This window comes from Podarcis pityusensis (genome assembly GCF_964106645.2).
Source record: "Podarcis pityusensis genome assembly, chromosome: 6".
Classification (NCBI taxonomy): Eukaryota; Metazoa; Chordata; class Lepidosauria; order Squamata; family Lacertidae; genus Podarcis; species Podarcis pityusensis.
The window spans coordinates 10,913,597-10,940,111 of record NC_138030.1 but is presented as its reverse complement, the minus strand read 5'-3'; the positions used below and the strand labels follow the sequence as shown (position 1 = coordinate 10,940,111).

The following is a 26,515-nucleotide window of genomic DNA, read 5'->3' as shown; positions in this document are numbered from 1 at the left end:
AGCAACATCTCCCACCTCATCACATGCTCAGAACAGTTACCTACAAAAGCAAAAATGTGTTTTATTTTGTTTTTGTCGCACAGATCCTAATCTTTGCTGCGTATGCAGCAAATGACCAGCCATTGGTCATTTTAATTATTATTTTGTACTTTCTGAAACAATATGCAAACTGAAACACAGCCATCATTCAAAACGTGTGTATCCTCAGGTTTTGCAGTGCACAAATATGCACAAAATTCAAACATTCAAAACGTGTGTATCCTCAGGTTTTGCAGTGCACAAATAACATACAAAAATGCATTTTGGGGGAAACTGCTTGCAAAGATGTGCATATTAGCAGACGTTTGCATGAAAATGGTGGTGATATTCTCACGAGGGACTTAAAAATGAAGCAAACTGATGTGGAAATGGGGGAAATGAAACTTAATTCTAGAAGAACGAGAAACTAAAACTGATCGATCTACCCATCCCTAATCATGACACAGCATATTTCCAAGGGGCACTCCTGGGAGTGGGCGGGGGGGATGGCAGCCTCACTGTCAATCACCATTTCCCCCTGAGAATGCTACTTGAAACTATGCTAAGTATCATTCTGGGGGGTTGGTGGAAAATAAAAATGAAGGCCAATTGCCTGAGGAGATGCAAGGAAGATTGGTGAATTTCTACACACACACACACACACACACACACACACACACACATTTTGCAACACTCCCCCTGAATTTCATCATCTCCATATTTGCAGACTCCAAATGGGGGTTATTTTCACTCACACACTCTTCAACATTTCTCTGATGAAAATAGTAAAGGTAAAGGGACCCCTGACCATTAGGTCCAGGCATGGCCGACTCTGGGGTTGCAAGGCTCATCTTGCTTTATCGGCCGAGGGAGCCGGCGTACAGCTTCCGGGTCATGTGGCCATTTACTTCTGGCAAAACCAGAGTGGCGCACAGAAACGCCATTTACCTTCCCGCCAGAGCGGTACCTATTTATCTACTTGCACTTTGACGTGCTTTTGAACTGCTAGGTTGGCAGGAGCTGGGACCGAGCAACGGGAACTCACCCTGTCGCAAGGATTCGAACCGCTGACTTTCCAATCGGCAAGCCCTAGACTCAGTGGTTTAGACCACAGCGCCACCCACATCCCTCTGATGAAAATAGGGGAGTCCTATTCCATAACAACAACAGCAACAACAACAAAAACAACAACAATATGTTATATGTTAGAAGCTGCTCAGAGTGGCTGGGGCAGTTCCCAACATATTTTAAAACATACTAAAACATTAAACATTAAAAAAAGAAATTTCCCTATACGGGGCTGCCTTCAGATGTCTTCTTAAGGTTGCATAAGATTGACTTATCTTCTTGGCTCGGGGTTCGCATAACTTCATCCCCTCCAACATTTCTCTGATGAAAATAGGGATGTCCTAAGGAAAAGTGGGATATTCCGGGATCAAATCAGAAACCGGGCCTGTTTTCTAAATCCAAGACTTTCCCTGGAAAATAGAGGCACTTAGTGAGGAGATTTCACCCCTCCCATACCCAAGAATCTCCTGATCATCTCCTGATGGTCTCTGCTGACTCTCCAGAGAGAAGGAGGCGTGTCCTGCCTATCTACTTATTCTGCCCAGCAACATATCTGTGTGTGTGTGAGAGAGAGAGTCAGTCAGTCAGTGTATCGGAGAGAGTGAGAGTGTTAGAGATCCTAGAGATAAGATTGCTGTTAGAGCAGCTGCAGACTCTCAGTGTAGCATTGATTTATGCTTAGAATATTCAGCTCTGTATATAGTTTTGTATCATAGTTGTAGTTATAGAATAAAAGGAAGATATTCTACAGAGCTGCTCTCCGAGTGGTTTATACTCTGCAAGACTCTGCAAAACTCTGCTGCGCAACGACTGTATTATTGAGACAGTGAATCCGGTGCTCTCAGCTCTGAGCTGTGAGTCCACAGCACTGTGACCTGTTCCTGTGAGAAAGGAGGTCTCTGGTGGTGCTACCCAGCTCGCCTAGCCCAGTCGGGGTTGAGGTGCAAGAGTCCAGTTGGTGCACTGGCTCTAGGGCAATGCTGACAACGTCATCACCATCTGAGGCAGCCCATTCCACTGTCGAGAAAGTTATGCCTAATGTTTCATTGTGTGTATGTTATTGTCTACACTGACTGTGGCTCACCAGAGTTTCAGACATCGGACATTCCCAGCGTTACCTGAAGAGGCCAGGGATTGAGACCTTCTGCACGTAAGGTCACCCAGTGAGCCATGCCCCTTTCCCTGGAGATGAACAAACAAGCTGTGTACATGCATCTGTGTACCTCCTTGATAGCATAGGGCAAGGGTAGGCAAACTAAGGCCCAGGGGCTGGATCCGGCCCAATCACCTTCTCAATCCGGCCCAGGGACGGTCCAGGAACCAGTGTGTTTTTACATGAGTAGAATGTGTCCTTTTATTTAAAATGCCTCTCTGGGTTATTTGAGGGGCATAGGAACTCGTTCATTTTTGTTTTTATTTCAAAATATAGTCCGGCCTCCCACAAGGTCTGAGGGACATTGGACCGGCCCCCTACTGAAAAAGTTTGCTGACCCCTGGCATAGGAAGCTACAAATGAAGCATCACCATTCTTTGAAATGTTATAGATCTATGTGTGTGAGTGTGAGTGTGTAAAGTTGTATGGATGTTTGCATATATTTTAAAGAGTGGCAGTGGGAGGGGGGTGTATTAGGCTCCCTTCCACTGGGAGGATTGTGATTTAGAGGAAACTGATGATACAATTTACTTACTGGTAATAGCATTCTGCAGCGTCTAACAACAAGATCATTTAGGGGCAAAAAGAATCAGATATCATCAGCACATAAATCATTTTCCCGAGGCTGTAATAGTTATTTATGCATTTGACAGAGGAGAACTTACAGAGGCAAGGCAAGAGATTTCTGTCGCTGATGGAAAATACAGCTTGGCAATGTCTTTTGCACGAGTGAAAATGTACACATCCACACATGTGCACATGCGAGCGCGCGCGTGCGTGCGCACACACACACACAAACCTAGCAAGCATATGGATTCAGCTTGATGGCAGGAAAGCACTACAGGGTAGCATCTGGCTTTGCAGGAAGGCGGGCATTTAAATAGGAGCTCAAAGATCGATGCACGCTTTAAAACAACTGCCTAGGTTCTACCAAATAATTTTGCATCAAGCATTATGTTTATGGCGCAGTTTTCTGCACATTAGATCTTTTTTTTTTTTTAAGAGGCAATTCAGAATTTACGAAACAGCTGCTAGGCCTTGTAAAGCGTCTTGGGGATACAGTGACACTATTATGTATTTCTGAAGCCATTAAAAGAATTTCTCTGTCGTTCCCTTTCAATTACATCTTATGGTTTACCTGCCGCTTTTGAGAGAACATTTCCTCTACGCTGTTTGATTAGACATGAATGCACAATTTAAATCTTGGCAATAGTTTCCTGTTTCATAATGTGCTGATACTACATTTTGGCCTCTCTCTCTCTCTCTTTGCATAGAGTTGTAAAAACACACGTCTTGGGATTTTTTTCCTTTTCTTCTTAACCTCTTGTTCTTAATGAGACTTCCTTCTTCTCCCCATGAATCATTATTTAAGCAACCTTCACTTGTGATTAATCAGTAATTAGAGAAGGAGCCGTACTGATTTTCAAGCCTCTTGTATCCTCCTTTCCACACCGAAATCCAAATCATGAAATCTAAAAGCCAGGGAGGGTGTCAATATTGTGCCACTTCAGGGCATGTGATCATAACATTATCACATCTGCATCAATAGCACTCTGTCTCATTGCGACTTGGCTTACGGGAGGCTAAGAATACCTAGCTGTTACACAGCACCCCAATCTCTGCCAAGTGGTGTGCAAGACTTCAATGGTTTCAGGCACTTACCCAGCATTTGTGTTTCCTTTGGAAAATTAGGCATAACGGAGGCTATAGCGTTTTTATGATATATGGTTTATTCACACATATATACGACGTGGGTGGCATTGTGGGTTAAACCACAGAGCCTAGGACTTGCCGATCAGAAGGTCGGCGGTTTGAATCCCCGCAACGGGGTGAGCTCCCATTGCTTGGTCCCTGCTCCTGCCAACCTAGCAGTTTGAAAGCACGTCAAAGTGCAAGTAGATAAATAGGTACCTCTCCGGTGGGAAGGTAAACGGTGTTTCCATGTGCTGCTCTGGTTCGCCAGAAGTGGCATAGTCATGCTGGCCACATGACCTGGAAGCTGGTACGCCGGCTTCCTCGGCAAATAAAGTGAGATGAGCGCTGCAACCCCAGAGTCGGCCATGACTGGACCTAATGATCAGGGGTCCCTTTACCTTTGCCTTTTTTACAACCTCCACTGGAGGGGCTCACAGCATCATCATCCCAAAGCGCACCAGTTTATTCCATCTCTGCTTCCTGGTTGCATCACTCTCAACTCCAACCCCATAACTCCACTGCTAGCCTAAGTTCTGGCCTCTTTTATAACCCAGAGGAAGGTCCCTCCTTTGATGTGCTAAAGCTCATTACCTCAAAGGGGATTAGCTTTCCACACCTTATTCACACTTAGCACTTTTGATGCTTTGAACTTCGAATGGTCTATCCCCCCAGGCAGTCACCTCACAAGGAAATTAGTCTTTTCAATTAACACTTGTTGATTTGCTAGGATGACTGCCCTAATACACAGCCCAGCAAGTATGCCTATTTAACTAGCTTTTACGTGTGCTGATTATGAGTGGGTCCACCACACTTCTCACCACCCCATATACACACTTGGGTCTGGCTATCCCTCCATCCTTACATATCAGTTCTAATCAAATCCCAACAGTTATAAAAATCCAACCATTTAGCACCCACAGATCTGTAACACTAACACTGTGAAGGGCAAGGAATGGTGTATCAAGGCTTACAGAGATATTTGAGAGTCAGTATGGTGCAGTGGTGAGAATGCTTGATTTAGACTAGGCAGTCTCAGGGAAATGGTACAAATGAAAATCTTCCTGCAGCAACGTGGCCCTGACCCAATTTATTCCTCTGTCTCTATTTGCTCTTAAGCTTTAGGGGGAAATGGTGAGAGTTCTAGGCCTAGGTATCCTGCTGCCTTATCTGTTTTGGCCCTGAAAGAGTCTTCAGCGTTAATAGTTGTTCAGCGGAATCAATCCCTGATCTGGACTTTGTGTAGAAATGAACGAGCTTTCCACCTCCAAAAGCTTTACTGCAGAACAGTCTTAAAACTAGTTGCAATTGAACATTACTAAGAACAAAGTAATGTATTGCAGACAAAGCTGTTCATTCCTTTAATACAGCCTAGGAACATCTCTCTCTGATCCCAGAGAGAGCCTCAATTATTCTGGAAGCTCCTTCTCCCAATAATCTGATCTGGTGATCTTTCTGCTGGCTTCCCACAAGGCAAAGGCAGCGGAGTTTCTCAGGTTTCAAATTCCTGCTGGGGATAGCTGCTTGGCTTTACTGTATTAGCTAAAGTAAAAGCTTTCAACTAATTTAAACTTCTCTACAATCATTTTAAATACAATGCATTTGATCACAGCATTTTATGTATATTGAACTTTTGTATCTTTAACATTCAGAGCCATAATATGACCAGTCTTTTTGAAACATAACAAGCAGAACCTGAGCACAAGAGTACTTTTCCTTCCTGAGGTTTTCAGCAACTGATATTCGGAAGCAACCCTGATTCTGCTTCCAACCATGGAGGAAAAGCATAACCATCATGACTAGTAGCTGCTGATAGTGTTACCCTCCACGAATCACAAAATGCTGAGAAGTGTGTTTTTGAATGATAGCTACATTTTGAACCATGTGTTGCTTTGAGAAGTGCAAATTAGGTCGGCTTGCATTAAAATGTGGATTGAATCAGATTTATCCCCCACTTCTCCCAGGTATAGTTGTGTCAGGATCTTAAAAGGCTCGCCTTACACTCTGTATACCTGAAGGAGCATCTCCACCCCTGTTGTTCAACCGGGACACTGAGGTCCAGCTCCGAGGGCCTTCTGGCAGTTCCCTCACTGTGAGAAGTGAAGTTACAGGGAACCAGGCAGAGGGCCTTCTCGGTAGTGGTGCCCACCCTGTGGAACACCCTCCCATCAGATGTCAAAGAATTAAACGACTATATAACATTTAGAAGACATCTGAAGGCAGCCCTGTTTAGGGAAGTTTTTAATGACTGATGTTTTAATGTATTTTTAGCCTTCTGTTGGAAGCCGCCCAGAGTGGCTGGCCAGATGGGTGGGGCAGAAATAATAAATTATTATTATTATTATTATTATTATTATTATTATTATTACTCTTCACAGCTGCCATGTTGATGCATATTGCACATTCAGTGTTCAAGAGTCTTCAGCATGTCATCCAAAGTGAGTTAATTTTTGAAGCTTTGATTCAGCTCCCTCTGACTTGGTCAGAATAGCCAGTGTAGCAATGATTTAAGAACTATAATGCCAGGGTATCCAGATAAGGCCACTTGAATCCTATTAAGTAAGCTCACTGTGAAGCTAGTGTGTTTTCAGTAGGAATCCTCAGAGGAAGCCAGTTGGGTTGAGGAGATATTTGGCAGGTTTTTCAACATTCTGTAACACATTCGGATGAACAAGGAACCAAAATCATATGGGAGCTGGGCTGGTTCTTGAGACATCACCGAAAGCAGAAAACAGTAGTGCAGTATAATACTAACCATGTTTACTCAGAAATAAGTCCTACTGAATTTGGTGGAGCTTAAACAGAGTGGCTGGGGAAAACCCAGCCAGATGGGCAGGGAACATCATCATCATCATTTTCACTCCCAGGTAAGGGGGGAGGGTAGGACTGAAGCCTTAGGCTGCATTCCAGTGCAATATTCTAGTGTTTTCCCTTTAAACTTTCCAGTGGCAATGCATAGCATATTGTCACCAAGACGGTGAGTCCTACCGCCGTTCTAAACAGGGCTGGCCCAATACATTTTGGTACCTGAGGCAAACTACAAAATGGTGCTCTCCTCCCCACTGAGGAAGAAGGGGAAAATGAAGATCTGCATCAGCAACAAGGGGTAAATAACGATCTTGTTGGGATACTGCCAGGGAGATAGCGTCCATCTGAGCCCCCATGCCGGCTGCCGGACGTCCATCGATCTCTGTAGCCACGCAGACCCAGCAATTAGCGACACGAAGCCTTGGAAATTGACTGCCACATTCCAGGCTCGTGCACATCCTTTATCAGCAGAAACACAGCCAGAAAGCTTGCACCGCAGAAGAGCAGAAGAGCATATTTACAGACTTTATTTAGCGTTGAACAGAACAAAGAAAAACATGACCGTTCTGTGTCAGCATCTCTGCCCGACTGAAATCGAAAGGAAACAGCAAGCATAAACATCCTGTGAACAGGACATGCGCAGACTCTGTTACTCACAAAGCCTGCTCCCTTTTAAGGTGGAACGGAAATATCCTAACATCCTCCCCCTTTCCGTGTAACCTGTAGTACCTGTGGTTCAACCCAATTGCAACCTTTGTACATAAACCTTAAGTTGTTCTCTGTTAACAACCTTAGACAACAGATCAGCAGGAATTTCATTTCCTGCCATGTAGGATACCCGAATCAGTCCTTTCTGAATACACTCCCTTGCACGATGTAGCTTAATCTGCAAGTACTTGGTTCTTTGCTTGCAACTCTCGGAGTTCAGCAAAGCCAAACAAGATCTATTGTCTTGATACACTTGTACAGGACATTTCACAGAAACCCCGATGTCCTTAAACAGTTGCATCAACCATTCACAATCCATGAGTGAAAATGACAGGGCATTGAGTTCTGCTTCACAGGAACTTAGGCTCACTGTCGTCTGCTTCCTGCACAACCAGTCAAACAGGCAGTGGTTGTACATGTAGCATACTCCAGAAGTGCTTGTACCATCCGTGGTGTCACTTCCAAAACTTGCATCAGCAAAGATTTCAAGACCTCCAGTCTTCTGACTGGTGAACCTCAGCCTGTAGTGCATAGTCCCTTTCAAATAGCGGGCTATGCGCTTCAGAGCTTTCCAATCCTGAACTGTAGGATTGTTGGCATGTCTGCTAAGCAAATTACAGCTTACAGCTATGTCAGGTCTTGAACATCTGGCAATGAAATTCAACTTGCCTAGAATGCATCTGTACAGCGTTGTGTCAGAAAACGCTTCAGCAGTACTGTCTACCTGGTAACCTGTCACCATCGGTGTGTCTGCTGGGTTTGCATCAACCAAATTCAACCTGGTTAATACATCAGCAATTTTCTGTGTTTGATGTACCAGAAAATTACCTGCTTGGTCCCTCTCCACCTGCAGAGAAAGATAGTTGGATACCTCACCAAGATCCTTCATGTCAAAGTGCTCCTTCAGCTGAGCTAGGGTGCTTTGGTAAAAAGCCTGATTCTTCCAAAACATCAGAAGATCATCAACAAAACATAAACAATACAGTTTGTTTTGCCCCTCCTCCTTGACAAACACACATGGATCAGCTTTGCCCTGGTGAAAACCTAGAGAAAGCAACGTCTCAGTGAGCTTGGTGTTCCAACACCTGGCACTCTGCTTAAGACCATATAAGGATTTCCGCAGTTTACAGACCATTCCCTTCTGTATCTCCATCCCATCGGGTGGAAGCATGAACAGCTCCTCGTTCAAAATCCCGTACAAAAAAGCTATATTAATGTCATGATGGGAAACATGCAGTTTCTCCTCCGCAGCGACCTTGAGCATCAGCCGAATGCTCTCATATTTGACTGTGGGTGAGTAGGTCTCGTGGTAATCCTGTCCTGGTACCTGTGAAAAACCTCTGGCAACCAATCTGGCTTTGTGTCTGACAACCTTGCCATTCTGGTCTGTCTTGGCCTTGAAGACCCATTTGCTGCCAACCAGTCTCATTCCTGGGACTACCGGTACCAGTTCCCAAGTTTGGTTCCTGTTCAAGGAATCAACTTCAGCCTTCATGGCATTAAGCCAAGGCTCAGCATCTTTAGAGGTTAACTCCTGAACCTCTTTGAAGCTTGAAGGTTCCCACACCTTCTCTGAGCTACTAAGAACAGCAGTTGCTGTCTTAGCAAACTCATCAGCATACCTCTTTGGAGGTCTGCCTTTGGTCGCCCTTTCAGACCTACGTACTAGACGCAAGTCTTCTGGACTCATCTCCTCTTTCTTAGGAGAAAATTGACCAATGGTGAACAGTGGTTCTTCCAGTTCATTGTCAGACGCATCAGATGGTCTGACTGAGGCCTTTGCGCTCTGGTAGTCTGCTGTGTCATCACTGTCACTGACACCAGCAGCAGCACCGCCCACTGAACTGGAATCCGAACTCTGATCATCATCATCATCCTCATCATCATCATCCTCATCCTCAGCAGCTTCCTCAGCTTTAGCTGCTTGCTTGACATCACCTTCATCCTCCTCTGGGTAACTCTGGAAAATTCCCACATTTTCCCCCCACTTAGGATTGTACTCAACACTCCTTGTGAACTTAATGGACTTAGAGTTAGTCATCCATACCCTGTATGCACCTTTTTCGTACCCCATGAACAAACCATGTGCCCCACGCTTCCCAAGCTTGTTGGTTTGTGGGGAGTGTACCCACATGTCAGAACCAAAGATTCTCATGTGTTTGGTGTTGGGTTTCTTGCCAAACATCTTCTCATAGGGGGTACAGCCAATGGGTGATGACAATCTGCGATTAAAGGAGTAAACCAAATTCCCCAAAGCTTCCCCCCAAAACTTATCAGGGAGATTGGCATCATGCAACAAGGTTTTCATTCCTTGCAGCAATGTCTGATTTGCCCGCTCCGCAAGCCCATTCATCCATGGCGATCTGGGCGTTGACATGTCATGCTGGATTCCCTTCTCAGTCAGGAAAGCTTCAAACTGCTGAGAAGTGAACTCCCCACCTCGATCGGTAAACAGAGAACCAATACGTTTACCGTGCACATTCTCCAACCAAGCACAGAATGCCTTAAACTTTGGAAACGCTTGCGATTTCTGTTCGAGCAAAAACACATGAATGTACCTGGAAAAAGAATAAATTAGAACCATGAAGTACCTTGCTCCCCCTAAAGAGGGCGTAAGTGGACCAACCAGGTCCGCATGCACTAGCTGGTAGGGCTTGGAAGCCTGCCTGCTAGATTCCTTGCCTTTTGGAGCAACCTTCACCTTGTTCTCTGCACAAGATACACATTTCATGTGAAATTTACAGGGTTTGATGTTCAAACCCTCAACCACCTCTGGCATCTTGGCCAGTGCCTTCCAAGAGAGATGACCAAACTTTCGATGTGCATCATGAATGCATCCTGCATGAAGAACTTGGTTAGTTTGTGCAACACAACAAGAATCAGCATTAGATACAACAGCAGTGTCATCATAAGTTATATGGAACAAACCATCCATAAACTTTGCATGCAAATAGTCCTCTTTGCCTTTACTGATGACACAGACGCTCCTCTTGAAGGAAATCTGAAAACCACGCCCAGTAAGCTGTGGGACACTTAGCAAATTGCTTGCAGCGCCTGGAACATAAAGTACACCGCTGATGGTTGTGTGCAAACTTGCAAGTTTCACAGTCCCTTCTCCTGCGATTTGCAACGTCCTTCCGTCAGCCAGGTGGATCTCACCTTCCTGAGGCTTGAAGGAGATAAAGAGATGGCGGTCCTTTGAAACGTGGCGGGTCGCACCTGAATCGACAATAAATCTGCCTTTGGCTGTTGGAGCAGTCTTTACAGCAAGCAAACCCTTGTTTTCCTTCGGCGTGGGCTTTTGCAGCTTGCCCCCCTGCTGCTCCTGGCCACCAGACGTGCCTTTAGCCTTTGGTGAAGCTTTGCCAGCAAACATAGCCTTGTTTTCCACTGGCGTGGGCTTTTGCAGCTTGCCCCCCTGCTTCTGGTCAGCAGACGTGCCTTTAGCCTTTGGTGAAGCTGTGCCAGCAAACAACGCTTTGTTTTTCCCTGGCGCGGGCTCTTCACCCTCCCTCTGCTTCTGGCCATCTGCAGGCATCTGTCTTTGTTTACCTTTGCCTTTCCGGCCTCTGCAAAGGCGATGACCTTGGTTCCCACGAGAAACAGAGCTCTCAGCTGCCGACTCCTTGGCTCCCCCTGGAGGCTGGAATGCTGCCTGGGATGACGTGACGGTCAGCTCCCCCTGCAGCTTGCAACCGGTGCCCTCAGCATCCCTGCATTCACTCGCATTCTGGGAAACAGCTAGGACCTCCGATGCAGTCAAATTCTGGGCTGGGATGACTGGCTTGTGAGCTTTCATCAAAGCATTCCACATGCCACGTGCAGTCAGATTGCCAGCTAGCGTCTTTATCTCCTCCAGAGAGACGGACAAGACGATTACGTCTATCGCCCTCAAATTTTCGGCCTCCCATTTCTCTGTCAGAGGAACTGGGGGGGGCTCAGAAACGGTATGCCACACCCCAAACTGACGCAGCAAAGATTCACACCATTTTGCCCAGGTTTCATAATTCTGCCCATGTAACTTAGGGCAGTGAATGGCCCCTGAAACTTGGAAAAACTCCATTTCAGCTTTTCCTTTGAGCCGGGAGTCTCTTTATGCCTTCAAAGACTTCGTTATCTTGGCAGCTCATTTATCACGAACTCTCTGGCTTGGCTTCCAGAGCCATTAATCTGCCGGAGTTCCAAAAGCTCCTTCCGAGGTAAACAGAGAAAAACCTCTCTTTCGCTTTTGACATACCTCTCAGACGCAGTCTGTTGCAGCTTTACTCTCCTGTAGGTGCTGTGAATCTGGGCCCATAACCTTGTTGTTGGGATACTGCCAGGGAGATAGCGTCCATCTGAGCCCCCATGCCGGCTGCCGGACGTCCATCGATCTCTGTAGCCACGCAGACCCAGCAATTAGCGACACGAAGCCTTGGAAATTGACTGCCACATTCCAGGCTCGTGCACATCCTTTATCAGCAGAAACACAGCCAGAAAGCTTGCACCGCAGAAGAGCATATTTACAGACTTTATTTAGCGTTGAACAGAACAAAGAAAAACATGACCGTTCTGTGTCAGCATCTCTGCCCGACTGAAATCGAAAGGAAACAGCAAGCATAAACATCCTGTGAACAGGACATGCGCAGACTCTGTTACTCACAAAGCCTGCTCCCTTTTAAGGTGGAACGGAAATATCCTAACAGATCTACCTCAGGAACAAGGCTTGGAAGAGATCAGCAGTGGCTCCTATTTGTCTAAGTACATTCACTCCCAAACCTCCATTTGGGAGGTTGAGTCACAGAGGCTGTCACTTAGGATAAGAAATCAGCAGACATCCCCTAGCTGCTCTCCATTAGCTTCGACCAGTGGGGTGTTCCCATCGTCTTTTCAACAGGCCTGAGACCTCTTGATTTTTGCAAATGACCCCTACACCTCACTCATCTCTCAATCAAATTAAATCGAATCACCGTGACTCACTGGCATTCTATAGCCTTGGAGAGGGAGAACATTTTGCTGTGTACCCAACTGGTAGACGCATGAATACCCATTGAAGTTAAGAACCTCCACCCCAAAGAAGAATGCAGCCAGCACACCATTGCATTTATCACCCCTGGTGGGAATAGGAAAAGCTTACCAGCACTGTTGATGCCCTTCCTCTGTAGGAAAGTCCTGTAGTTTCCAACAACTGGAATTCAGAAGCGTGCAGCCTTTGACCAAAGGAGGAATCCCACCAGATTTGATGAGTCCTTACCAAATATATAATGAACGGCAGAAGCCAAGATGGAGAAGTATTTCAAACTTCCTTCCTTTTTTCCCGGCAGTAAAATTTGGGTAAAAATACTTAAGAGTCAATGGAGATGCTAATGTAGGATCTAAGGCTATTCTCTGATCCAGGTTAATAAACATTTCCTTTTTTAAAAAACCTGTATTCTGCACTGATGTGATCTGATATTGAAGTCCTCCCTGTGATAGCAACATCAAACACCATTTTGAAAGCAGGAAAGGGGTTCACTTAAAGATGTGGGAACCTGTTCATCAAACAGAGGGTGCTAATTACACCCTATGCTCCCCCTCCCCCACTGGGTAAATTCACTCTTTATTTCTCTGACTGAAGACTTGTATAAAATCATTTAAAGCAATCCTACCGAAATCAGTGAAGGGTGTGTGTTTTCTGGGTGTGGTAGATGAAAAATAAGTCACAAATTACATTTCCAGATACACTCACTGGGTCCAGAGGAGAAATGGGAGATGAATCTGCAGAAATCAGATTCAAAAACAGACTAACCTGATTCAGTCCAGGCAGATCATAGGTTTGGTTCACTTCAGAATCCACAGTCCTGTATTTCCAAGGGCTACACAGCTGCTCCTGTCTGGTAACTGGTTCTTCGCCTCCTTACAAAAAGCTCCAAAACAGGTCAGCCAGCTGACCACAGTCTGGATCAACTAGCTTTGGAGTTTTTAGTATGCCCCTTTGGAGTGGTATGCCCCACAGAGGAACCTACGATCTGCAAATAAGAACATCCTGAAGGTCCCAGGCCTCAGAGAGGTTAGGCTGGCCTCAACTAGAGCCAAGGCTTTCTCGGCTGCGGCTGCAATCTGGTGGAACGCTCTGTCACAAGAGACTAGGGCCATGCGGGACCTGACATCTTTCCGCATTATAATTTTTATAATGAAATGTTTTTAGAATGTTGGATTATTTGATTGTTTGATTATTTGATTGTTGTTAGCCGCCCTGAGCCCGGCTTCGGCTGGGGAGGGCGGGATATAAATAAAATTTATTATTATTATTATTATTATAATTATTATAATTATTATTATTATTAAAAAGGCGGGGAGCGGGGGGGAATCAGAGGCAAAGCTGCAGCCCTTGGACAGCTTTGTAAGAATATTTATTATTTTTACTTTATTTTGTTACAGAAATAACTGCATTTCTGCACAGATTTCACATGGAAACAGGACAGGGTGGACTCGGTCCCATCTAGGGATGGATGAATCTGTCAATTTTCATTTTCTCGGTTTCTCATCTTTCATTCAATCTTAAATTTTGTTTCACACTTTCAGAGAAAGTGATAAAAAAAAACAGCTCAGGAAAATATCATCAGCATCTTTCTGCTGATCTATTTTGTATGCAGTTTTAGCCAACACACTCATAGAAACATAAGAGTTGGAAGAGGATCATCTAGTTTAACCCCCTGCATTGCAGGAATATGCAGCTGTCTCATACGGGGATCAAACCTGTAACGTTGGCATTATCAGCACCACACTCTAACCAACTGAGCTGTCCAGGCTCAGCAATTTCCCCTAATATAATGCATTTATTCCCACTAATTCCATTTCAATGCACATGTCCCCCCTCCCCCCCCCAATATAGTGCACGTTGTACATATTGTTTGGTGGGAGAATGGCATTGCAAAGTTCAGAGAAGTTTGAATATTGAAGGTCAGTGTGTATATTGGTCCAAGAAGTGGGAATCAGGTCACTGAAAAGCGAGCAAAATCAAATAACTCCTCCTTCCTTGTTCCTGCTTGCCATGCACAATTTGGATGGACAGGAGTATTATGGATAGTTGGGAGCAGGGAGCTAGCCAAGAACTGCACTAGAAAACCTAGAGATGTGCAAGAACCTAAGGACGACTGTCTCTTGATCCACATATTAGCCGAGGAATTAGATTAGCTGTCTTAAAATCAGATTAGTTCACTTTAAAATGCAGACTGATTGAAGAAAGAAACAGAAACAGAAAAGCGACAGAAGGTAATGGAATATGCAGAAATAGCCAAACTAACAGGGAAAATTCAACAACAGGGCGATGAAACATTTCAAAAAGAATGGGAAAAATTTATGTTGTATATAGGAAAGATAAGATGAAATAGTAAAACCAGTAGAATTGGAAACAAACCTCATAACGGGAAAGATTAAGAAAAGTGATGGATAAAGAAAATAATAAGAAGCAAAATATATAAGGAAACTAATATAACTAGCAGTGGTAAATGAATACAGACAGACAACAAGAATTGTATAAACATGAGGACTTATTTGTTTATTGATACGCTATGTACAAATATGGAAAATGAATAACAATATATAAAATGGAAGAAAATAATGCGGTAAAATTATATGTGATATAAAAAACCAGAAGAAGGAGGGAGGGAAGTCAGCTCTGAAGAGCAAGTCTAAATGTAAAATGTAATACAATATGTGTCTGTGGAGTATCTAATCGAAAAACTAATAAAGATTATTTGGAAAAAGAAAAGAAAAAATAAACAGCTGAGCATCCTTATTCAGGAATGCTGTTGCAGGGAAGGCAAGACTTTCTCTTTGGGACTGGCTCTGGCCCAGCCGTCACAGGCAGGAGAGGTGAGCATCGCATATGTGCAATATCTGTGCACAAACACCCAAGCTCATCATCCACATGTTGCTGAATCATACAGTGCCTAGATTTACAGCTGGAGGTGTGCGGGAGAGTCACAGTGCTGATTCATGGAGCTTGCCCCCGTGAACAGGAAAATGGTAGGAAAGGTAGCAGAAAAATATAGCGGGAGGAGATAATGAATCTCTCGCTCGCTGTGTCCACTCATGCATGTTTGTATATCTGAGAAGTAAACAAGTCCTTACCTCCCACTTGCATCATTTCTATGTGGGCGGGGAGAGGCAGACAGAGACGTTTTGCTGCATTCTTAGTCATGAAAGATTTACCAGTGCATGCCGGGAAACAAAGACTTTCCCAGGAAGGAAACCAGATGGAAAGTGACAATCTCGGAGCTAAGAAAAGACCAGGGCCACATTCACTCCATATATTTAAAGCGCTGATCCCCACAATCATGGAGAATTCCCCCAGGGCAATTCCGGTAGCTGTAGTTTCATCGAATCATAGAACTGTAGAGTTGGAAGGGACACCAAGGATCATCTAGCCCAACCCCCCTGCGATGCAGGAATTTGTTTGGAAGTTAACTGCCCAAGATCCCTGGGAATGGCCTCAAGGTCCCTGTTTGGCTGGCCCATGAGTCCGTTGTGGTTTCCTAAGGATGCTGATAGTTGTTAGGCATCCCCCATTCTCCTCACAGTTCTCAGAGTGGTTTAACAAGAAATTCCTCTTCCCAGGAAACTCTGGAAACTGGAGGGGAATAGGGGCCCCTTAACTCTTGACACGCTTCCCAAACTACAGTTCCTGTAATTGGAACTAGATGTGGCCTACAGCAGACTGGTGACTGGGAGTGGCTGCCGAGACCATATAACACCGGTTCTGAAAGATCTTCATTGGCTCTCAGTATGTTTCTGAGCACAATTCAAAATGTTGGTGCTGACCTTTAAAGCCCTAAACGGCCTCGGCCCAGTATACCTGAAGGAGCGTCTCCACCCCCATCGTTCTACCCAGACACTGAGGTCCAGCTCTGAGGGACTTCTGGTGGTTCCCTCTCTGCGAAAAGTGAGGTTAGAGGGAACCAGGCAGAGGGCCTTCTCGGTAGTGGCGCCTGCCCTGTGGAACGCCTCCCAGCAGATGTCAAGGCAATAAACAACTAATTTACTTTTAAAAGACAACTGAAGATGGCCCTGTTTAGGGAAGTTTTTAATGTCTGATGCTGTATTGTTTTTAATATTCGGTTGGAAGCTGCCCAGAGTGGCTGGGGAAACCCAGCCAGATGGGCGGGGTATAAATAATAAATTATTATTATTATTATTATTATTATTATTATTATTATTATTTAGGAATATGGTGCACATTGAGGAAGTCATATAACTCCCTCAGTCTTGATGGGGCAAATGCTATGGGCCTGCCTCACTAAAGCGACCATGTTCAGCTGGAGTGCCCATGAAATAGCATTTGGACTGAGATCACCTCAGTGACACAACACAGGAGACACTGTCCAAGTAGGCCATGGCTGAAACCCTTGATGGAGGGACACCATGAGTTGGGACGCTGTCCCAGGTGAACACCCTTGCTCACTTGTAGGGATGGGTGGTGTTACGTATTCAGTGGTCTGTGTTTGCCTGAGCTTGAGTCTGGACTCAGGATTCTGAGCCCCTGTGTTCTGATTTGATACATGATATCCAATCACATAACATTTCGGGATTTCGTCCTCTGCCATTGGCCCTTAAACTCTGAGTCATGATTCGCAGCTTGGAAGTTTAGACAGCCAATCACGTTGGGAGTGGGAGTGGCCCAGGCCTTCAGAACTGCATATAAGCAGTTGCCTTGTTCTGTTAATTCAATAAAGGTTCTTGCTGTTATCACTGTGTCTTGCCTCATGGGAACCCACCTACACTTCAGGTGGGGATTTTTTTTTAACTCCAAGGGGCACCTTCCCCCTACTCAACATTACAGCAGCCACATGGCAGTGGCGTGTGGTCAGTGGATTAGGGGGACAAAGCCAGTCCCCTAAAAGTTCCCAGTAAATTAGAGTATTAAAATATTAAAGTCTGGTGCTTCCTTCCCAAAGTCTGGGAAGCTTCTGCTCGGCTTAGGAAGGGAGGAACGATGCTCACGCGCATGATGTTCCACAGTCCCAATTGCCCTCGCAAGCTGGTGTCTCTGGCTCTAACTGTTCCCCTACCAAAAAAATAAAATAAATCGCTGCACGCCACTGGGTCAGAGGCTAAGTGAGCAGAGCAATGAATCTAAAGTTTACCTTTGTGCAACTTCCCAAGGGAGACTGTTCCACTGTTGAAGCAATGACTTCATTAACAAAGGCTTTTTAAAAAAATAAACGAGAAGGCAACCCTTCCTTTCATGGTATCGCTTCCCCACAGAATAGAGTGGGGGAGAGTGTAAAAACATGGGGGCAGTTAATCCGGGTGATGCAACCAATACTTTTTTTTTTCTTCTAAAAAAATGTTTAGGGGTACTCTCATTTTGACTCAAGAAAACCACCATTTGATAGTTCAAATCGGGGGAAATAAATACAGTAAATGGACAAAAGTACAAAGATTCACAAAATGTTTAGGGGTATGTGTACTTGCCAACAAAGGTCTGTATACTTAAAGCCATGGTTTTCCCAGTAGTGATGTATGGAAGTGAGAGCTGGACCATAAAGAAGGCTGATCGCCGAAGAATTGATGCTTTTGAATTATGGTGCTGGAGGAGACTCTTGAGAGTCCCATGGACTGCAAGAAGATCAAACACATCCATTCTTAAGGAAATCAGCCCTGAGTGCTCACTGGAAGGACAGATCCTGAAGCTGAGGCTCCAATACTTTGGCTACCTCGTGAGAAGAGAAGACTCTCTGGAAAAGACCATGATGTTGGGAATGATGGAGGGCACAAGGAGAAGGGGACGACAGAGGACGAGATGGTTGGACAGTGTTCTGGAAGCTACAAACATGAGTCTGACCAAACTGCGGGAGGCAATGGAAGACAGGAGGGCCTGGCGTGCTCTGGTCCATGAGGTCACGAAGAGTCGGACACGACTAAACGACTAAGCAACAACAATGTGTACCCCTGCGTACCCCCGGGGGGGAAAGGACAGGATGCAACTGTGTGTTTTTGTGGGTGGGGAGGATTACTTTTAGGAGTATCTCAAGCAACACATGAAGAGGATCAAGCATGCTCTGAATCAGGGCCAAATGCTTGTGGCTTTTGGGGGGAGCGGGGACATGTAGCTGCCATTCTCCTCAGTTACTCCCTTTTGCAGTGGTATTATTCCTTTGGTGAATTTCCCTGTATTTATTTTTATAATCTCACCTGTATCGCTATGAACATATATGACGGGGAAGTGACTAATTTCCTCCATCCTACCCACCGTTAATGTGCACGCATCACTGGCAAAACATCTCTTATTTTCACTCCACTTCTTCCATCAAGAGAGGAAGGGGCTGATGCGCTTAATGAATTTAATATATTTATTTTCGGCAGCCTCCATATGTCTGGGTTACTTCCCAACTTTTCAATGTCAAATAAACATGACAACAACAGAGGTGGGTTAAAAAAGAAATGTATTTATATCCTCCCATCGTACATGAAACATCATCTCTCTTCCCCCACCATTTTATTTCTCCTCTGCTCGGTGCAAAGATGAAAATCAAAATTGTAGACCTTTTCGCATGATAAGAATAATGCAACATAATACAGCAGGCTTCCTCAAACTCGGCCCTCCAGATATTTTGAGACTACAATTCGCAGCATCCTTGACCTGCTAGCTAGGGATCATGGGAGCTGTAGGCCAAAAACATCTGGAGGGCCGAGGTTAAGGAAGCCTGTAATACAGTGTTTCTCCTTATTTCAGGGCCTGGTCAGGGGCCAATTGAAGCCAGCAAATGCCATCTCCAAATCTCCCACTTAGGTCCCCAAACCCAGGGACAAGAAATACAGTGGTTTACTCCTGCTCTGTTGACTAAACATAGACAGTAGAGACGATGCAAATTATATACAGTGGTACCTCGGGTTAAGAACTTAATTCATTCTGGAGTTCTGTTCTTAACCTGAAACTGTTCTTAACCTAAAGCACCACTTTAGCTAATGGAGCCTCCTCCTGCTGCTGCTGCGCCGCCGGAACACTATTTCTGTTCTCATCCTGAAGCAAAGTTCTTAACCCAAGGTAATATTTCTGGGTTAGTGGAGTCTGTAACCTGAAGTGTATGTAACCTGAAGCGTATGTAACCCGAGGTACCACTGTATTATATATTTAAAACCCATGATGTCTCTCAAAGAATGCTAGGTATTGTAGTTTGCCCCTCACAAAGCTACAATCCCCAGCATTTTTTAGTAAAGTCCACATGATTCTTTGGAGGAAGTTGTGTGCTTTAAATGTATGGTCTGTCTGCAGCCTAAGTTCCTAGTATTTAGGGTTGACACAAAATGCCCCACCCCACCCCCCGATTTGCAACAATACCCAAATTTCATTGGTTTCAATGGGTTGTGGATTGTTGTTGTTTTGAGTTGGGGGCGTGGAGCAGCTCTTGGAAACACATAGTGGGTTATGGTTTCCTTATAAGATGACGACCGTATCATTATTATTCACAGACTATAGAATCATAGACTTGTACAGTTGGAAGGAACCCCAATGTTATCATCTAGTCCAATCCCCTTCAATGCAGGAATCTGAGCACACGGTCCCCCATCCAATTTGGAACCATACAGGCCCCTGCTTAGCTTTGCAAATCTGCTAGCAGTTTTATGGCTTCACCATTATTAACATCATCAATACTACAGTGGTACCTTGGTTTACAAGCATAATCTGTTCCGGAGGTCTGTTTGTAAACCAAAAGAGGTTGTAACCCAAGGCGTGCTTTTGCCAATGGGGCCTCCCAAAAAGAATTGCTCGTAATAATAATAAAAAAGGGTTGTAATCCAAAAAAAGGTTGCATACCAAGACACGCACTTCTGGGTTTGACATGTTTGTAATCCAAAACGTATGCAAACCAAGACGTATGCAAACCAAGACGTATGCAAACCAAGGTACCACTGTACTACTACTAATAATGAGAACAACATTCCAGCATTCTTCCAGGATGTCACACATGGTTCTCCCCCCTTGAATCTTCCCGCCGCAGTTGCCACAACAACATAGTGCGCTACACACACACACCCCAAGAACCACCTCACTAGCGCAATTAGTCAAATCCAGCCCATAATTTATACATATATGGCAGTATCTAAATAACTTATTCCATTTGAGCAAGGTTTTCCACTTGTATGCTGGAACTGCCTCCCTTCTTCCTTCCCTTTCACCCCCTAAATCTGTTATTGGGGTTCCCCAGCCCCCTGGAAATTTGGGGAGGGCACTGGATGCCTGGACAAAACAGGAATTCGTTGCACAACTGGAATGCCTTGCGCAGACAGCATGACTTCATTCGATACTGTTCATCGTGATTTCTCACCACCTAGGTTTGCCTTTAGAGAGAGCCATATAAGATTAATACATACCGTACTTTTTTGAGCAAAGATGATGTTTCTCATGAGTGGGAAGGTTTTCTTAAAAAAAAAAAAAAACAAATATAAACAAAAAAACCCACCAGACAGCAGATGAGGACTTGGTTCATCCCTTTTGCTGTTGAAGAATCAGAAAGCTTCAATGGGGGAGAAAATGATTTTGTTGAGGGTTGTTTTTTTTAATATATACATCATCCCTTTTGGGAACTGCACACATTCACTTCTGCTGATGGCAAGTGCCAGGAAATGGTGTGTGAATCAAAGAAAAAACTGGGGAGGAAGAGGGGGGGAATGCAAAGTGCCTTGAGATCTTCCACTTTGCAGAGAAATTATTTAAGTTTCCTGCAGCTTTCCAGATTATGACAAGCTGAACAACTTGTTCTGGCTTGGTACTCAAGCACCATATGGTACTACTTCAGCAATTTGATGTGATATTATGAAGAAGGCGGGCAGGAGGAGGGAAATGGTTTTGTTACTCTGCAACATGCTGGCCTTCTGCAGTAGCTATTAAAAAAAAAATCCATTTTAGAGGAGAAGGAAGACAGACGCCAGAAATAGCAAACCTGACTCCGGATAGCACAAGCACCCCAGATTGAAAATGGAGTTTCGGATAAGGACTAGAGATGCCAGGTGTTGATTTTGAAAAACTAGGTCCATAGACAGGAAGCAGAATCAGGGTGGGTGGAGCCTGGGCAGGAAATGATGCGTTAAGGGTTGAGACTGGGGGAATTGGGCAGTTCAGAAGTTGAGTTTGGGGCATGTAGGAGCTAGGATTGAAACCTAAGGATAAGGAAAGAAACAAGAACAGATCTTACAAGTCAAGGGTGTAGCCAGGGCCAAAGATGGTGGATTGGATGGAGCGTGCCAGAGTCTGAAGATTACTATTTTGTTTGAGTCTTGTGATGGTTACTTGGGAATGTGCAGTTTCACAGGAAAATACTGGTTGACTGGCAGTATTAAAGGGCACAGAGGTAGCCCTGTCATAAGGCAGGATGTGGTGGATGCCTCAGTGCTCCAATGCAACCTCACTGAGTGTATACAAGAAAAAGTGTGCTGTGTTTACAGGTGAATGGGTGTGTGTGTGTGTACCATTTGGAGTGCATTTTAAGAGAATTGTTGTATTATTATTTTTTAAGCCTCTTCATGTTTATTGCTGCTCATTTTATCTGGTTCATTATTGTTGCTGATGTTTTTTTTAACAACAACAACAGTAGTAGTAGTAGTAGTAATAATTATTATCATTTATACCCCGCCCATCTGGCTGGGTTTCCCCAGCCACTCTGGGTGGCTCCCGACAGAATTTTAACAGAATAAAATAACAAACATTAAAAACTTCCCTAAACAGGGCTGCCTTCAGATGTCTTCTAAAAGTCTGGTAGTTGTTGTTCTCTTTGACATCTGGTGGGAGGGCGTTCCACAGGGCGGGTGCCACTACCGAGAAGGCCCTCTGCCTGGTTCCCTGTAACCTCACTTCTCTCAGGGAGGGAACCGCCAGAAGGCCCTCGGCGCTAGACCTCAGTGTCCGGGCAGAACAATGGGGGTGGAGACGCTCCTTTAGGTATATTGGGGGTGCACCAACACTTTGAATTGTGCTCGGAATATTTTTTTAAACAATATTGCTCTTCATTGCTGTTGTAAGCTACCTTGGGGGCATTTTTTTCAGCCGAAGAGCAGCATATAAGTTTTAATAAATATATATATATACAGTTTCTCTTTCTTCAAAGGCCCATTTCGGTAGCAACGATGAAGACTTACAGGCTAGTTTAGACGGGTTTTATTTAAAGGAAACGGATCAGGCATACTTAAGAAAAGTTATGTTTATTCACAACTCTTAGCATTGATAGCTAAATAGGGCCTTCGTGCTCGTGGGCAGTGTATCTTTGAAAACTGGATGCTGCAGATGTATAGCTCTTATAAATATTTTGTTGGGAAGTTTCCTTTTTGCCCTGCTTCCCAGGGGAATCTGGCTGGTGATGATAGGAAACGGAGGACTGAAGCAGATAGACTCTGGGCCTTATGCAGCAAGCCATTTCTTATATTTTATAATACTTTGGTTGCTTGTACAATTTAAGGTTTCAGCACTGCTATCTGAGGAGCATTATCCAATGATAATTCCTGCCTGCACAAACTTAAGAGTTCCAGCGGCTTTCAGTCAAAACCATCACTGACTGCGTTGGGTCGTTCACAGGTCACTGTTTTTTTGTCCGGAATGGTGTGTTGAGTTCACCCAAGAGAATAATCCTGCTCTTGTTTATGTGATCATTTCCTTGGTGATTCGAGAATCACTGGTCTTCTTGCTGGGAGTACTTGACTCTCAGCTCACTTCTGCATCTGATTCACCCTCTGAATAGGTAAACATACATCCTAGGCTGAAGAGAAATCAGTGGCGGTGGCTGTTAGACAAGATAAATTCAGGTGATGGAGCCCTGAGAAAAGTCACATCATCCTAGCCTAATGACTACTGCTGTAATGAGAAGGAGCGAACATGCAATCCTTCTGCCCTGCAGATTTTTTTGAGTGCTCTCTAGTCAAAACAAAACAGAAAAAGACAAGGGAGAGATTGGTTTCTGAGTGAAATCCCTTCCAATTCTATAATGAATCCCACCTTCCCACTTCACTAGCAAGATCACTAAATCACGTCCACCTGGGTATTTCTGCTTAGTTAAACTCATAAGTAGACCCCTGCTGGATCATGTCTGTCAGGGGACTGCCATCGGAACAGGGGACAGAGGCAGGGGGGGGCCATTGGGATACAGAGTGCCTCCAAAAATCCTGAGGAGCAGCTCCTCCTCCAGCAGTGGGGAAAGCCACACCTCCAGTGAAGGAGAGAAGGAAGGGGCCAGCCAAGTGGGGAAAGGGCTCAAGGATGCTGCTGAGAGCCCCAGCGCCTCACATAGCCAGGCTGGCCAGGAGGGACGCATGCCCCTTCCGTCGCCCAGCCTGCTCAGAGGGGTGAAACGTAAGGAGGGGAGGAGGAGGCTTGGGGTGCCGAAGTTCTTATGTTGGGGAAGAAACCGGAAGGGGCCACTCCCAGATTCTGCAAGTGACTAAGACAGACATAAACTTTGTGTTTCTGCACTGTAAATGTGGTGTTGTTGTTTAGTCATTTAGTCGTGTCCGACTCTTCGTGACCCCATGGACCAGAGCACGCCAGGCATTCCTGTCTTCCACTGCCTCCCGCAGTTTGGTCGAACTCATGTTTGTAGCTTCAAGAACACTGTCCAACCATCTTGCCCTCTGTCGTCCCCTTCTCCTTGTGCCCTCAGTCTTTCCCAACATCAGGTCTTTTCCAGGGAGTCTTCTCTTCTCATGAGGTGGCCAAAGTATTGGAGCCTCAGCTTCAGGATCTGTCCTTCCAGTGAGCACTCAGGGCTGATTTCCTTAAGAATGGAGAGGTTTGATCTTCTTGCAGTCCATGGGACTCTCAAGAGTCTGTAAATGGTTTGCACCAATAAAACCTGTAAAAGACAGGTCGGAGTCCTGCCTGGTTACTCACGAGCAACTGCTACCCGCATCTGACAACGTCAAAGGCCCATCTAGTCCAGCATCCTGTTCTCAAAGGATAAACTTTTGACTGCAATTGTATACTATAGAATAATTCCCACTGAGCTCAATGGAGCTTACTTTGGAGTAGGAATAGGTGAAGCTGTCAATCTCGGTTACTTTATTTCTCCTATACTGAGCCTCCTATATTCCAAGTCAATGATTCTATGAACTTCTCACTTTTTTTCTTTATTTTGGTGACTTTTGTAAACCAAAGTGTGCAACCTCCCACATCCCCTTACATGATTAATCAGACTTTAATAATTATTTGCCCACTCATAATGCCTTTTTTTCCCAGGATCACAGGGTGCTTTGTAGAGATTAATTAATCCTCATAATGCCACCGCAGGGAATCTCGGGGGGTGTGAAGAGTGTTGGGATGAGCTTTCTGCTTTCCCCCCACTGTTTATTAATAAAGATATTTACTTGCACTTTTGTCATCCTTATGGAATCCTTCCAAGGTTTTTGAAGGATTATCAGCCCTCTTCATTGTGAGAAATGTAAACCAGACCTCAAGAGTTTCTCAATACTAGTGTTCTTGAGGCCATGTAGCAGATTTGGTGGGTTAAACTTGGAATGCAGTGGCACTTCGAATACAGGTGGTAGACTGCACTCCCTGTCTGCATATTAAATATCTGCTAATTATTCAACCTTCATTATCAGAGTCAGGCACCACTGATCAGCAGTCTGGAAGTCACTGTCTGATGCCTGATAGATTGTGACTTCAAGCCTGCTTTCTACAGAGACTGACTACCCCATGCCAGGCCAAACTTGGCTGACGGGTCAGGAGTTTCACTACCGCTGTTTAGGGCCTTAAACCAGCACTTGACATTAATCCTGGGAAGAGAGAGAGATTGCCAGTGCAAATGATGTCTCTCGAGTTCCAGATAGCAAAATGGCCATTACATTCTGAACCTTTGAAGTTTCTAGACTGTTTCTAAGGGCAGGTCCATGTAGAGAGCATTACAGCAATCCATCCCAGCAGTAATTAAGGCATGGGTAACTGAGCCGGGTCTGGGTTCCCCAGCAGTGTTAGAAACTCAGATATATAAGGTAGGCACCAAAGGGCATCTTAAACCTAGGATACAGGAGAATGTCTGTTTGCCAGGAAGTTGGACCAAATGATGCTTGGGATCCCTTCCAATGCCACCATTTTAGGATTAAATTCTAGGATTCTATGATCTCAACTTTAGGGAAGTTTTGGATGTTTTATCGTGTTTTTAATATTCTGTTGAGAGTCGCCCAGAGTGGCTGGGGAAACCCAGCCAGGTGGGCGGGGTATAAATAATAAGTTGGTTGTTGTTGTTAGGGCTGCCATGCATCCAGAATTTCCTGGACAGAATTTCTGGCAATCAGAAAGAGTGGACGGAAATCGCTGAAACGTCCAGGAAAAATCTGGATGTATGGCTTGACAACTTCCCCCTCTCCCCCCCAAAAAATAAGCTCAACAACCCTGAATATGGCAACCGTAAATTACATTGCTTGACTGTAGCTTGCTTTTAAAACGGTTCACTTGTCCTGATATACAAGAAGGAGAAACACACACAGTGGACAGGGAAATGGCAGAGGTTTTTAAACTGTGGTTACCAATCTGGCAGCCAGAAATCTCCATTTAAGTTGCAATTGGGCCTGCACGCCAGTAGCAAAATGTACCTGGTGGGTACCTGGGGAATTTTGAACATTCCTCCACAGATAGGAGGGGAGCGGAGGCCTCAGGCCTAATCTTTTTACCTCTCCTGTACATGCACATTGACTGTACACCAACATAACGTAAGCTAAATTTGCATGCGCTGGCTTTTTTCTGGAGGGGAGAAAAATGAAGCACACGTCACACATGTACGCCAAATCAGATGCAAGTTGGATTCCTCAATTCCTGTTAGCATTCAGGTTGGAAGGAGTTTCCCACAATGTGTAGTTGCTTCCAGCCTGTGTTTAGTTGACTGATACTCCAGCTAAGGTAAAGGTAAAGGGTCCCCTGACCATAGGTCCAGTCGTGACCGACTCTGGGGTTGTGGCGCCCATCTCACTTTATTGGCTGAGGGAGCCAGCATACAGCATGTGGCCAACATGACTAAGCATCTTCTGGCGAACCAGAGCAGCGCACGGAAACGCCGTTTACCTTCCCGCCGGAGCGGTACCTATTTATCTACTTGCACTTTGATGTGCTTTTGAACTGCTAGG

The 26,515-nt window shown here is 44.8% G+C and overlaps 1 protein-coding gene and 1 long non-coding RNA gene across 9 annotated transcripts in view; one reads left to right on the top strand and one right to left on the bottom strand.

The window, feature by feature from the left end:
* Nucleotides 1-26,515, top strand: part of CDH4 (cadherin 4) — a 792,566-nt gene that overhangs the window by 517,979 nt on the left and 248,072 nt on the right. The gene's annotated exons all lie outside the window — the stretch shown is intronic.
* On the bottom strand, nt 7,255-11,805 carry LOC308480343. Its single transcript, XR_013988061.1, has 2 exons — nt 11,685-11,805; nt 7,255-7,327 (listed from the first exon to the last, which is right to left on the bottom strand). It is a non-coding gene; the product is annotated as an uncharacterized lncRNA (long non-coding RNA).